At 34.0% G+C, this 15,824-nt stretch overlaps 1 protein-coding gene and 1 pseudogene across 3 annotated transcripts in view; one reads left to right on the top strand and one right to left on the bottom strand.

Annotated features, from left to right (window-relative positions):
• COL4A5 (collagen type IV alpha 5 chain) overlaps window positions 1-15,824 on the bottom strand; it is a 266,238-nt gene that overhangs the window by 165,647 nt on the left and 84,767 nt on the right. The window lies entirely within an intron of this gene.
• Window positions 10,044-10,200, top strand: LOC112649557 (U4 spliceosomal RNA; annotated as a pseudogene).

The raw sequence follows: 15,824 nt of genomic DNA, 5'->3' as shown, positions 1-15,824 counted from the left end.
TTATACAGACTCCCTCATCAAACATGAATTGAGCATTGTTAGAGGCCAGAAAACTCGTTAGCTGCTACAGATGAATAAGACTCAGCTCCTTCCAACATATAAAACTAATTCAACAAATACTTACTGATCACCAGTTATGTGCCAGCCACTGTTAATGTTAGGTGCAGGTAGAAGATACAAAGACAGTACATTCTTGCTCTCTAATGGTAGGGATAACTCCATACAGAAAAACTACATTAAACTGTGTCAGGAACAAAGGTTAATTTAAGAGATGCAATATTGTTTTTGCGTAAACATGAATTCTAGACTTCAAAGTACAAATTTACAAATTTTAGAGGATACTGATTCACAAGTTAAGAATTGTCAATGGTCATACTCACTGAATCAGATTGTATATATTATCAATAATCAGTTACAAGTATTAATGGAGGAGTAAAGGATAATGATGCTCCAAAATGGTTGTTTATCTAAAAATAACATTTGACTTTGGAATGTATGTTTATACTTTAAATGTAAATATATGAGCATCGTTTTCTGGTGTTACAAGTAAAAGATGGTATAACTCTCCATTTTCATCTTTCACTAAGAAATCTTTCTTTTTAAAATATAAATTAAGTTCCTGAGAATAATGCAAAGTAATAGAAAGAGAGGATTTGGTTAATATAAAGACGACACTATGTGAATTTTCTTTATAATTACATTTCTGGTTTCTTAGTATCCAACAAAATCCTCCAACTCCTAATATAATTTGTAAACAAACAACATAACTTTAAATATGTGTGCATGTCATTTTGGAATTATACAGTATTTTTCTTTAAAATTAGTAATGTCTTTTTGCACTTCTTTATTACTTAACATGTAGCTATACTTTAAAGAGGTCGCTACTTAAAACAAATGATATATGGTTTGAATTCAATTTTAAAATTTAATTTGTATTCTATTTAGTCCTCCTACATAATGATAATGACACTGGTTGAGGGAAGGTAGAGGGTGTTTAAAGACATTGTAATACACAAACTGACCACTAGATGCCACTTTCCATACAGTTATAACAGTGATGCCCACAAGGAAAGAGTCCCAATTTGACATTTGGATAATGAAGCAACTTGTTTTTTACCAACAGCCACTTTTAATTAGGTGCCCAATAAGCACAAAGCACAGTATTAGGGCTATTAGTCATACTAAAAAATGTGTAGACATGAGTGCTACCTTTAAGAAACTTCCATTCTAGTTTTTTTTTTTTTTTTTAAATCAAGGCTTTTAAAAAAAAACCCTATGCCTAAGTAAATACAATGAAATAATGATGTAGGAGACAATGGTAATAGAATGAATGCTAAAATATAAGAAATACATTCTGAGTTTACCTCAATAATTGAATCATTAGGAGACTATAATTGAATCGTTCACATACCCTAGGTCTTAGTTTTTTCTCTTTGGTAAAATGACAAAGATGGACAATATAATCTCTTTAGGATGCATCCAGGTTTTAGTCTGTGATTCAGTAGGATTTACCAAGTAAAAAGCAGTAGTATAGTCAATAATTGCTGTCAAAATTGAGAGAGTTCCCTTGAGCCTGGGAGTGTTCATAATAGATCTGTAGAGAAAGAAGGTAAAAAACTTGACTTCAACTCTGAAGGATGGAGAGAAAGATTTCTAGAGGAAAAATGGCCACGACAAGTACTAAGATTAAAACACAAAATTTTTGTAGGCAGAGAGCCAGGTAAAGTAAACATTAAGTACTTCAGTCTAAGGGCTTCTTAAGTCCATATGAAAAAAGTATAGTAGGAGATAAGGCCAAAAAAAAGTCTTTTTAAAAACTGGAAAAACTATTTAATTCTGCAAAGTCACTGAACACTGTTAAAGAAAATGATGTAACCATAGTAATTTTTAGGGTGAAAATAGTAAAAAGTATAGAAGATTTTTTATTATGACATAGTAAAACACATCATGAAACTACAGTAATTAAAACAGTATGGTATCATTCAAAGAACAGACAGCTTGATGAACCATAATAGAAAGGCCAGAAACATACACACACACACACACACACACACACACACACACACACATTTACTATATGATAAAAGTTGGCATATCAAATAAATATGAAAATAATGGATTGTTCGACATACGGTGATAGGGAAAGTATAGAAAACAGTAACTTCAGATCTTAGGCTCCTACAATAAAAAAAAACAGCTATGAGAATTAAAAGTAAAAATAAGAACAAACTTCTATATGCATTGTGATCACTCAAAGAACCTCACAAAAATTCAGGTACTTGGACTCCATCTTGGAGATGCTGTTTCAGTAAGCTTGAAATTGGCTAAAGGATTCTGAAAATTTGGCAAACATCTCTAGGTAATTCTGATTCAGTGATTGAAAATATATACACTACAAAATAATGACATAGAAAATGCTAAAAAAAAATGCCAAAAAAAAAGAAATATTCCAACGTGTGGCTAGTTAAGTATCCCAACTGATATGACTGGGGCTTTTTTAAAGATTTTATTTATTTATTCATGAGAGACAAAGAGAGAGGGGCAGAGACACAGGCAGAGGGAGATGCCTACTCCATGCAGGAAGCTCAACGTGGGACTTGATCCTGGAACTCCAGGATCATGCCCTGAGCCGAAGGCATACACTCAACCACTGAGCCACTCAGGCACCCCTATTAGGACTGTTTTATTTTTTATTTATTTTTTTTATTAGGACTGCTTTAAAAAAAAACTAAAAATGCTTTAAAAATGTGAAATTATCTTAAAGCATCAGAGAGAAGCACAATAGGATTTATCAGGCCAAACCCTAGAGAAAAAAACAAACAAACAGTAAACCGACTAATGAAACTACTTTTGTCCTAAGGGCATTTACCAAACTGAGATTTTGAGATTCTTGTTTCACAACTTCTTCAGTGTAAAGGTGTTTCATACATTAAAAAGTACCCCAAGATTGCATCCCCAGGAACCTTTAATAAAGATTATCTTGGCACTCAGCAGAGAAATACATAGGAAAAACATCTCTGAGAGCGAATAACCACAAACTGGCCTTCATACAAATTTGCAATCCAAATTATCATTTAGCTGGGTGGCCCAGGAACCTCAAAATGCAAATTTGCTTAGAGTAGACTCAATTTGCTTTAACCTCCCAGAGGCTGGGTAGAAATACACACAAATCCTATGTAGAAGAATACCTTCATAGTAAACTTCAAAGAATTCTAAAAAAAATTTTTTGGAGGCCCCATGGGTAGTTCAGTGGTTGAGCATCTGCTTTTGGGCTCCCTGCAGGGAACCTCCTTCTCCCTCTGCCTATGTCTCTGCCTTTGCTCTGTGTCTCTCATGAATAAATAAATTAAAACTTTAAAAAAAATTTTTGACAGGAAAATAAGATATGCTACTCAAAAATCACTAAGCATACAAGGAAGCAAAATATCATAAGCAAAAACCAAGAGGAACACCTGACAGCAGAAACTGCTTGACAAAAATTTCAGATATCAAAATTACTAGACACAAAATATATAACTATTTTTACAATTATGAAAGACATTTTTAAAATCTAAAAACAAATGAACCAAGAAATTGTAAAAAAAAAAAAGTACTGTGGCTGAACTGAAATAAAATATAAATTTTAGAAGTAAAACTTATGAAATTTAAAACTCAGTGGATGAGCTTCACAGTAGACTAAATACAGCTAAAGAGAGACAGTGAAGTTTAAAACATGACAAAGTTAATAGAAATTGTCTATAATAGGGATGCCTGGTGGCTCAAGTGGTTGAGCATCTGCCTTTGGCTCAGGTCGTGATCCCAGGGTCCTGGGATCGAGTCCCACATCAGGCTCCCTGCAGGGAGGCTGCTTCTCCCTCTGCTTGTGTCTGCCTCTGTCTCTGTGTCTTTCATGAATAAATAAATAAAATCTTAAAAAAGAAATTGTCTATAATATACTATAGATCTAAAACTCTATACAAAATGTGAAAATGTGTAATAATAGTTAAGAAGCATAGAAGAAAAAGTGAGGAAGTGTATAGCATACAGGTAATTAGATTTACAGAAGAGGTAAAGAGGGAATGGGATAGGGACAAGAGTTAGAAATGATGGCAAAGAGTTTTCAAGAAATAAAGATATCTGTAATTCGGGCAGCCCATGTGGCTCAGCAGGTTAGCGCTGCCTTCGGCCCAGGGCGTGATCCTGGAGACCCAGGATTGAGTCCCACGTCGGGCTCCCAGCATGGAGTCTGCTTCTCCCTCTGCCTTTGTCTCTGCCTCTCTCTGTGTCTCTCATGAATAGATAAATAAAATCTTTAAAAAAAAGATATCTGTAATTCAAGAAGTCTAACAGATCCAATGGAAGAAAAATCAAACCTCAAACTAGACACAAAATAGTATAACCTCAGAACCTAAAACAAAGACAAGACTTTAAAAGTATCAAGAAAGACAAGAAGGATTGTGTTTAAGGGAATGACAATTAATTTATAGATTAGTTCTCAGAAGTACAATGGAAGCTAGAAGACTAGAATGACATCCTTTAATATACTGAGAGAAAACTGTCAAATTTTATTTCTTACACAGTAAAAATACCTTTCAAAAACAAGGTAAAAATATAGACATTTTTTAGACAAATAAAAACTGAGAAAGTATGCCTCCAGCAAGACTACACAAAAGGAAATCCAAATCTTTTGAGTATCTTCTTTTTTATGAAAGAAATGAAATTGAAATGTAAGGTATAAAATATCAAAAGTAATGGGGAAAAAAGTGGTAAATTTGTGGATGAATTTGAACAAATAGCAACTATAAAACACAATTATAAAAAGAGATGCAGTGTTCAAAAAAATAGAACTAAAAGAAAAACAATGATAATACAATGTAAGTTAGGGGAGGATGAGTGAATGTATTGTAAGATCACTGTAATTGTGTAGAAATTGGGTATGAGTATTGATTACTTTAGACTTTGATAAAGTATACAGCTTAGATATTCTAATTCCTAGAGTAAACCTTAGAGGAAGATAAGTGAGGTGTTAATTCCAAAGGAGTGGAGGGGACAATATTCAATAAATCCAAAAATGGCAAAAGAAAGAAAGAAAGTGGTATCTTAGAAAAGGCAGGATAAGTAAAAGAAGTATGTCAGTAATTATGTCAAGTATAGGGTACCTGGGTGACTCAACAGTTGAGTGTCTGCCTTTGGCTCAGGTCACAGATCCTGGGGTCCTGGGATTGAGTCCCACATTGGGCTCCCCACAGGGAGCCTGCTTCTCCCTCTGCCTCTCTCTGTGTATCTCTCATGAATAGATGAATACAATCTTTAAAAAATTATCTCAAGTATAATTAACTGTGAAATGACATGGTATAAGGAAATAATCAGACAAATGTGGAATGTGGGCCATAGGAAGCACAACTACCTTGGACTCTTCAAAAAATCAATGCCATGCTGAGGCTTTGTGAATGACAGCTTGAAGACCTCTGTGGATGGTCTCACTAGCAAAACAACAATAGCTGGTAACACTTAGAAAAAATAAAATTTATGTCTCTGGGTATTGGCCTAAGAACCTACAGCTAAATCTCAGTATGAACAGCAAGAATCTATGGCATTGTAGCCATGACCCACTCCCTTCTTTCTCCCTTCCCCGTTTAGCTTGACAAAAGCTCCACACAAGGTAGAAGCAGACATGAACCCAGAGCTCTTTCTCCCTCCAGTTCCTAGCTGAGCACTATAGCATCTCACTGGAAAAGGTCACCAGCATTTCTCACTCTCCCTCTTTCCGAGTTCCAAGTTGTAGAAGCTCTATTCAAACCTAAAACAGCTGAGAATTCTAAGGCTTTTGTTTTCCACACAACCTCAATTCATAGGAAAAAGGCTCTACCTCAGGCATGGCGACAGAGTACCTTAACCACAGCCTAACCACAGCTCATCCACAGAGCATAGGGTTGATGATAGCAGAAACAAGCTGAGGAGACCAAATGTTGCTGTCCTTCCCTGTGACCCTGCTCATAGAGGAGAGTGTCACTTCAAAAGAAGCAGGCCACTGTTCCTGCCCCTGCACTTGACTCTGGAACACTGTCACAGAGGTTTAATCAGGGTAGTGGTGGGGGAGAACCATAAAACCAGAGAGCTTTGAAGCTCTCCCTAAGGGATCTGAGTTTATTGGGGACATTCTAATTATAACAACGTATTTCTGAGTTTGTAACATATATAGATGTAATATGTATAAAAATAATAGCATAAAAAGGAGAATAGGTGAATAGAGCTTCAGAGGAGTAGTATTTCTATATCTTATTGGAATTAAGTTGCTATAAATCTTAGGTAGATTCTGACAGGTTATGATATCCATGGTAAGCACTAGTGCAACTAAAAATATACAGTGGAGAAAATCATTAAAGGAATTATAACATTTAACTAGAAAATATTCACTTAATAATAAAGAAGACCATAAAGAAGGAATAGAAGAACCAAAAATGCATGAGAAATATAGAAAACAGAAAAAGGCAGACAAAAATTCAATTATATCAATGATAACACTGAATGTGACTGCATTAAACAAGCCAGTCGAAATGCAGATTTTCAGACTATCTGTAAGATCAAATGATGTCTATAGAACATATTAGGTTAAAATATACAAAAAGTTTGAAAATAAAAGAATGGAAATAATAGTCATGTAAATAGCAACAGTAATAGACTAAATAAATGTTCATCCCCACCAACCCAACTCCTGCAAAATTCATATGATGAAATCTTTTTTTTAAGATTTTATTATTTATTTATTCAAGAGACAGAGAGAGAGAGAGAGGCAGAGACACAGGCAGAGAGAGAAGCAGACTCTTCGCAGGGAGCCCGATGTGGGACTTGATCCCGGATCTCAGGATCATGCCTTGAGCTGAAGGCAGATGCTCAACTGCTGAGCCACCCAGATGTCCCCATATGCTGAAATCTTAATCCCAATTTTATGGTATTTGGAGGCGGAGTCTTTGGGAGGTAACTTGATCATGATGGTATGGCCCTCAGAGCTGGATTAGTGTCCTTATGAGAAAAGGTCAAAAAGTTACTTATCTCTCTTTCTGGCATGTAAAGAGATACAAGAAATCAGTAGTATGCAAGCCAGAAGAGGGTTCCCACCAGAACCTGACCATTCTGGCAGCCTGATATTAGAGTTTCAGTCTCCAGAATTGTGAGGAATACATTTCTGTTTTATATAAACCACCAGATTTGTGGTACTTTGTGATAGCACAATGAAGTGACTAAGATAGCACCACAGGAAAGCTGGAGTAGATATACTAGTAACAGACAAAATACATGCAAAACAAAAGCATTACTAGACATAAAGAAGAACATTTTATAATGATAACAGAGTCAAATCATCAGGAAGACATAACAAGTATAAACACAGACATACCTAACAAGACAGCCCCAAATATATGAAGGAAAAACTGAATTAAAGTGAGAAATAGACAACTCAACAACAATACTTGGTGACTTCAATACCCAACTTTCAATAATGAGTAGAACAGCAAGTCAGAAGAACAACAAGGAAATAGAGAATTTGAACCATAGTATAAAACAACTACACCTAACAGGCATCTATTCAACACTCTACCCAAAAATCGCATAATATACATTTTTCTCAAGATTTTATAGAACATTATATATGATGGATCATAAAGTAAATCTTAATAAACTTAGAAAGGATTAAAATCATACAAAGTATATTTTCCTATGACTGTGGAATGAAATTAGAAATAACAAATAGGAAGAAATTTGGGATATTCACAAGTATGTAAAAAATAAACAATTTAGTCCTAATTAACCTTTGGGTCAAACGAGAAATCACAAGGTATATTAGAAATTTTTTGAGAAAAAATGAAACTAAACCCACAAAATACCAAAACCTATGGGAACCATTTAAAGTATTGCTTAAATTTATAGTAGTAAACGCCTGTTTTAAAAAAATGTCAAGTCAATAAACTAACCTTTTACCTTTAGACATTAGAAATGAGAACAAGCTAACCTAAAGCAAACAGAAGAAAATAATAAATACGTGAGTTGCAATTAAGTGGAAAATAGAAAAATAGACAAAATAAAAAAAAAAAACAGAAGTTGCTTCTTAGAAAAGATTGACAAAATTGACAAGCCACTAAGAAAAAGAGACACTCAAGTTAATGAGTTTTGATGGAAAGACTCAAATTGTTAAAATCAGGAATGAAAGAGGGGACATTACTATCAAAATAAGTAGGATAGCAGGGAACTTCCTCAGGCTGATAAAAAGCATCTACAAAAAACCCTTGACTAACATTGGTGAAATAATTAATGGTGAAAGACTGAATCATTTCCCTACATATCAGGAACAAAACAAGGCAAGGATGTTTCATCTGTTACTTCCTTTGAACACCATCCTAGAGGTTCTAACCAGGGTAATTAGACAGGAAGATGAGCCATTCATATTAAAAAGGAAGAAGTAAAGCTATCTCTATTCACATATAACATAGTCTTTTACATAGAAAATCATTAAAGCTAATAAGTTCATAAGTGTAACCTTATACACAATATACACATCAATATACAAAAAAATCAATTGTATTTCTATACACTAGCATGAAATTAAGTAAAAAATCCTCTACAACAGTGTGAAGAATAATAAAATACTCATGAATAAATATAACTAATGATATACAAAACTTTTACTCTAAAAACTATAAAATATTATTGAAAGAATTTAGAGAAGACCTAAATAAATGGAAAATAACTTATGTTCACAGATCAGAAGACATAATATTGCAAAGATAGTAATACTTCTGATTTTTTTCAGATTCAAAGCAATCTTTATTAATATTCAACTGCCTTTTTTGCAGAAATGAACAAGCTGACTCTAAAATTGATAGGGGATTTATATGAAATTGCAAGGTACATCAAAAGTCAAAACAGTTTTGACAAAGAACCAAGTTGGAGAATTCAGATTTCTCATTTTCTAAACTTACTACAAATCTACAGTAATCAAACCGGTGTGGTACCAGCATCGGGACAGACATTTAAATCAACAGAATAGACATGAAACTCCAAAACTAAATCCATGCATCTATGATGAATTTGTTTTTATAAGGGGGTCAAAAACAGTTACTAAAGGAAAAGAACAGGTTTTTCAGCAAATGGTGCTGAGACAACTGGATATTCACATGTAAATGAATGAATTTGGACTTCCTCCTCATATCATACATAAAAATTAAACCAAAATAGAGGATAGATTAAGTGCAAAAGCTAAAATCATAAAACCCTTAAAAGAAAATGTAAGTAAATCTTCCTGACCTTTGATTAGTCAAAGCCTTGTAGATATGTTATCAAGCAAAAATGACAAAAGAAAAAAATAGGTATGTTTTAAATCTCATAAAAATTTATTTATTTATGATTTTATTTATTTGAGAAAGATCACAAGCAGGGGGGAGGAGGACAGGGAGAAGCAGACTCCCCACCGAGCAGGGAGCCTAATGTGGGACTCCATTCCAGGACCCTGGGATCATGACCTGAGCCGAAGGCAGATGCTTAACCAACTGAGCCACCCAGGCACCTCCAAAATTCATTTTTTAAAATTTTCATCAAGTTAAAAAAATTATGCTTCAAAAAACACTATCAATATAGTGAAAGACAACCTATAAAGTGGGAAAACATTTGTAAATCATGTGCATAATAAGGGGCCTATATCCAGAATATATAAAGAACTCTTATTAACTTACTGACAAATAACCCAATTTAAAAATGGGCAAAGGAAGCAACCAGTGTCCATCAATAGATGAATAGAAAAAAGTGTAATATATACACATAATGGAGTATGTGTATATATAAAGCCATTAAAAAGAATCAGAAGATCTTGCCATTTGCAATGACATGAATGGACCTAGAGGTTATAATGCTAAGTGAAATAAGTCAAACAGAGAAAGAGAAATACTATATGATTTCCCTCATACGTGCAATTTAAGAAACAAAACAAATGCACAAAGAAAATAGAATAAAACATACCCAAAAAAATCCCAGACTTTTTTAAAAAATATTTTATTTATTTATTTGAGAGAAAGAGCTTTGCGCAGTGGCAGTATCGTAGCCAATGAGGTTTATCCGAGGCGCGATTATTGCTATTTGAGAGAAAGAGAGAGAAAGAGCAGGAGTTGGGGGGCGGGGGGTGGGGAGAGGCAGGAACCTTGATGCAAGGCTTAATCCTTGGATCCTGGGATCATGACTTGAGCCAACTGCAGACACTTAACAGACTGAGCCACTCAGGCCACCACCCCCCCCAGACTCTTAAATACAGAAAACAAACAGGTGGTTGCTAGAGGGGAGGTGGGTTGGGGGCTGGGTGTCATAGATAAAGGGGATTAAAAGATACAAACTTTTAGTTACAAAATAAGTAAGTCACGGAGATGAAAATATTTGTACAGCATAGGGAATATGGTCAATAATATTGTACAAATGTTGTTTGGTGACAGATGATGACTATACTTAATATGGAGGCACAGTATAATGTACAGAATTGTTGAATCATTATGTTGTACACCTGAAATTAATACAACCCTGTATGTTAATTATACTTCTACATAAACAGGTAAATAAATGAGAAGAGAAAAAAATTAAAAAGTTTAGAATTATTGGTAATTAAATCAATTCAATTTTGAAACAGTTCTTAAATATATAAAGAATGGCAAAGATGAAAAAAAAACCTAGTGGTAGGGTAAGAAAGAAAATGCAATGTCATATGCTGGTCTTAGGAAAATGAATTTGTGTATCTTTATATGTGAGTTTGGAAGTATTTTAATACTTATATCCAATGAGGAGGATAATTAAGAAACTGAGTTAAAAATTAGTGATGTGATGAAGAAGGTTTTCTTAATGATAAAAAGAAAAATAAAGACAAAATCTTCAGGAAAAAAATCTATGAAAGAAAGTCATGGTCCAAATAGGAAAAAAACCAAATGAATCTATAAGACTACATTTGACTATAATTCAGGATTCTTCTTTGAGCTCCAAAGGCTTTGTGGCTTATAATTATAAAATTTTTGTCTGAGTCCAATCATAATATGAAGTTCTAAGTGTGACTGATACATACATAATTATATTGCTATCCATTTTTTTTTTGCTATCCATTTTTTTATCAAATTTTAGATTAACTCTGAAGGCAAATTCTAGGAGAATTAATTATCATGATAGAACAGCATGTAAGAGTTATGATCTCTGATAACAAAATAATGACATAGCTGAGAGAAACTGGTAGGAGGAGAATGTAGGAAAGTAATATAGGAACCTTTTTACCATAAGAAAATAAAATTAAAATAAAAATGGGCAAAGGAATATGAATTGACATTTCTCCAAAAAGATAGACAAATGTCCAGTTAGCACATAAAAAGATGCTCAAGATCATTAGCAGTCAGAAAAAATGCCGATCAAAACTACAATGAAATATAACTTCACACACAGAATAGCTATAATAAAAAAATGACAATAGCAAGTATTAATAAGGATTCCAAAGCAATTAGATCCCTCATATATTTCTGATGGGAATGCAAAATGGTACAACTGCTTTAGAAAAAAATCTGGTAGTTTTTCAAATAAAAATATGACCCAGTAAATCTGTAATTCCACACCTCAGTATATACATAAGTAAAATAGAAACATATATCCACACAAAAACATATACATGAATGTTCATAGTATCATTATCCAGAGCCGCCTAAAAAAGGATAAAACAACCAAAATGTCCATCAACTGGTAGACTGACAAGCAAAATGTAGTATATGCATGCAAAGGAATATTATTCACCAATAAAGAGGAATGAAGTACTGATTCACACTATAACATGGATGAACCTTGAAAACATTACACTAAGTGCAAAAAACCAGACACAAAATAACTACTTTTTTTTAAAAAAAAGATTTTATTTATTTATTCATGAGAGATGCAGAGAGAGAGGCAGAGACATAGGCAGAGGGAGAAGCAGGCTCCATGCAGGGAGACCAATGTGGGACTCGACCCCAAGACTCCGGGATCACGCCCTGAGCTGAAGGTAGATGCTCAACCGCTGAGCCACCCAAAGCATCCCAAAATACTACATGTTGAATGATTCAATTTACATGAAATGTTCAGAATAGTCAAACTTATAGAGACAACAACTAGATTGGTGGTTGCCTAGGGCTGGGGAGTTGGGGAGAAATAAGAAATAAGAAAGCTAAGGGTTTCTTTTGGGAGTTGATTAAAATGTTCAAAAATTAGTATTGGTGATGGTTGTACAAGTCTGTAAATATCCTAAAAAGTATTAAATTTTGAACTTTAGGTGGGTGAGTTGTATGTAAATTACATCTCAATGAAGCTGTTAAAAAAATCAGTGTCATGAAAAAGTTGTAGGATGACCATTCTGTCAAGAATAGTCAAGTTTCTGAGATTTTTCCCTAGTTGGAAGCTAACAAGTTAGCCTGCCGTAGATTCCTGGATACTGGCAGAAAATACAAGACATTTTGACCAGACAATAATTTATTATTCATAGCAATAGCCCTGGTTTCCCTGATCCACAGTTCCCACAGGGTGACATGAAGAAGACAAAGTAATGCCTTCTGATACACATTACTGTTAGAGTAGATAAACTAAATGTTTAGAAAACCCACATATTTTATAATGGGCATTAAGCTTGCTTGACCTTTGCTCTGAGATATTATCTTTATTATACTGGACAGTAAACAAACCTCGTTTTTCCTCCAAAAAGAATTACTATTTCTATTTTCCAAGTTGTTCACTACACAAACACCCTTAAAAAATAGTACAGATCAAACATTATGTTCTCATTCATTTGGGGAATATAAATAATAGTGAAAGGGAATATAAGGGAAAGGAGAAGAAATGTGTGGGAAATATCAGAAAGGGAGACAGAACATAAAGACTGCTAAGTCTGGGAAACGAACTAGGGGTGGTAGAAGGGGAGGAGGGCGGGGGGTGGGAGTGAATGGGCACTGGGGGTTATTCTGTATGTTGGTAAATTGAACACCAATAAAAAATAAATTAAAAAAAATATTACAGATCAAAGAGCCAACACAACTCCTCTCAAGACATACAGAGATATGAGAGATCTATTGTAAATTTTCTTCCAACATACCTTAGATTTTTAAAAATTTAAGAAAGCAAAAAAAAATGTAGTACATGAACTACTATAAAAGACTTTTAAGGACCATCAGGGACATCTAAATATGACTTGAATATTAAATTATACTTTAAAATCATTGTTGGGGCACCTGGGTGGCTTAGTCAGTTAAGCGTCTGCTTTTGGCTCAGATCATGGTCCTGGGATTAAGCCTAGTGTCAGGCTACCTGCTCAATGGGAAGCCTGCTTCTTCCTCTCACTCTGCCCCTCCCCACACTTGTGATTTTTCTCTCAAAGAAATAAAATCTTAAAAATAAAATAAAATCACTTAATTTTTTCAAGTGCGATAACAATAGGTTTACATAGTATAATATCCTTTTCTTTTGGTGAGGCATCATGTTGGGGTATTCAGGTATAAAACATATGTGATGTCTGCAAATTACTTTTAAATGGCTTAGGAAAAACAAAATGTATATATACACACAAGTACTTAATCATTAAACTTGCACACAAAGACACTGGAGAGCAAGAGACATAAAAATATAAAGCAAATATGGCAAAATGCTAATAAGTATTGAATTTAGCGGGACAATATAGTGGTGTTCATATCTTCTTTCAATTTTTGAAAATATTGTCACTAAAAAATTAGGTAGGTAATTACATTGATAAAAGTGTTTAAGAGGCAAGTATCCTCAGACTGCAAAAATGGGTCAAATTGCAACATGTATGTTATTTACCAGAGAGAACAAAAGCGTAAGGTTACATGAAAAGGTTTAAATAAAAGATGAAAAAGCATTATAAATGATAAAATAGCATCACCTCAAAATGAAAAAAGGTTTGGTTCACAAGAAATACACTTTAAAAACACCTAAAGTTGTATCCACTAGTAATATCTTCAAATGTGCACAGTTTAAAGTACCAGATCTACAAGGAGAAACAGATAAATCCACAGTCTTAGCTGCAAATTTTAAGCAGATCTCTGATTACTGATACAATATGGAGACAAAATGATCTGTAAAGATGTAAAAGATTTAAACATGATTAGAAATTTTTCTTAGTGAACATACATAAAACAATGTACTCATCAAATGAAGAACAGACATTTAGATCAGGCACACCTTGGATATTTATAAAAACTGACCATACATACACTGGGCTTCATGGTTAGTCTAAGCAAACCTCAAAGGATAGAATTCACGCAGAACATGATCTCTGACCATAATGCAATTAAGTTAGAACAAACAATTTAAATATAATCAAACTCTTCCAGAAAGCAGAAGAGGAGGAATAAAATTAACATAACCATGATACCAAATCTAAATAGGACTGAGTACAAATGGAAAATCAGAGATCAATCTTAACAATGAATGTAAGTGCAAAAACTCTAAATAAAATGTGACAGAGTTGGATTTAACCTAGGCCCTAGCCATCATTGAAAGGAAAGAAAAGGTTTGAAAAAGAAACAAAACTGTCATTCACAGATGATATGATTGCATAAAAAGATAATTTAAAAGAATATATATATATATAGAAATAATGAAATTGGGGTGCCTAGGTGGCTCAGTCAGTTAAGCCTCTGCCTTCAGACTCAGGTCATGACCCCAGGGTCCTGGGATAGAGCCCGCATCAGGCTACCTGCTCAGTGGAGTCTGCTTCTCCCTCTGCCTCTGCTGCTCCCTCTCTCACTGTCCCTCTCCCCCAGCTTATGCTCTTTTTCTTTCTCTCAAATAAATAAAGTATTTTAAAAAAAAGAAATAACAAAGTTTAGCAAAGTTGTTGGATATTAAAGTGAAGTACATTTTTATATACCATCAGAGAATCAAAAATTAAAATTAAAAAAAAAGACAATGGTGTCCCTAGTACAGTCTCCCAGGAAAAAAAAAGAAACTAAATATGATGGGCATTTCAAGAAAACAAAGTGTATGAGAAATGCATGTTAAGAATAGGTGAAATGTAGGGCATCTGGGTGGCTCAGTGGTTGAGTGTCTGCCTTCGGCTCAGATTGTGATCTCAGGGTCCTAGGATGATTCCCACATTGGGCTCCCTACAGGGAGCCTGCTTCTCCCTCTGCCTGTGTCTCTGCCTCCCTCCCTCTCTCTCTCTCTCTCTCTCTCTCTCTGTGTGTCTCTCATGAACAAAGAAATAAAATCTTTTTTAAAAGAGAACAGATGAAAAAAATAAAAATAAAAATAAAAAAAGAACAGATGAAATGTAATTAGAGACTCTGGGGAAAAGATCAACACCAAAAAAAAAAAAAAAAAAAAAAACGAAAGAAAGAAAGAAAGAAAGGTAATCATAGAGTTTTTATCTGGTTCTACAATAAGCAACATATTCATAATATTCATATTTGCCAAATTTTGAAACATTGCTTAGTGATTTAACTGAAGACAGCATGACATACAATGAGGAGGTAGAAGATATAAGGGTGGTAGCAGAAAGAGCTCTTCATCTGTCCTAACACAAAGTAGATAATGTGTTGATAAAAAAAAAAACTTATTGCAAGTTTTTATACTTAAGGAACTGATCTAGGAAGTCAAAGGGGATGAGGAAAGCAACATGTTTTTTACTATAAGTTGTATTTTTTAAGCCATATACATACAATATAATACTATGTCATATTATTACACAATGGCTACTCTTGTGAGTCTCACAAATTCTTGGAAGATACTAATTTAAAGTAACATTTCAAAACAGAAGTCATCTTTAACCTGCCAACTCTTAACACAGAACCTCTGAT

Source organism: Canis lupus, chromosome X (assembly GCF_003254725.2).
Source record: "Canis lupus dingo isolate Sandy chromosome X, ASM325472v2, whole genome shotgun sequence".
Lineage (NCBI taxonomy): Eukaryota > Metazoa > Chordata > Mammalia > Carnivora > Canidae > Canis > Canis lupus.
This window is presented reverse-complemented; position numbering and strand designations above follow the sequence as displayed.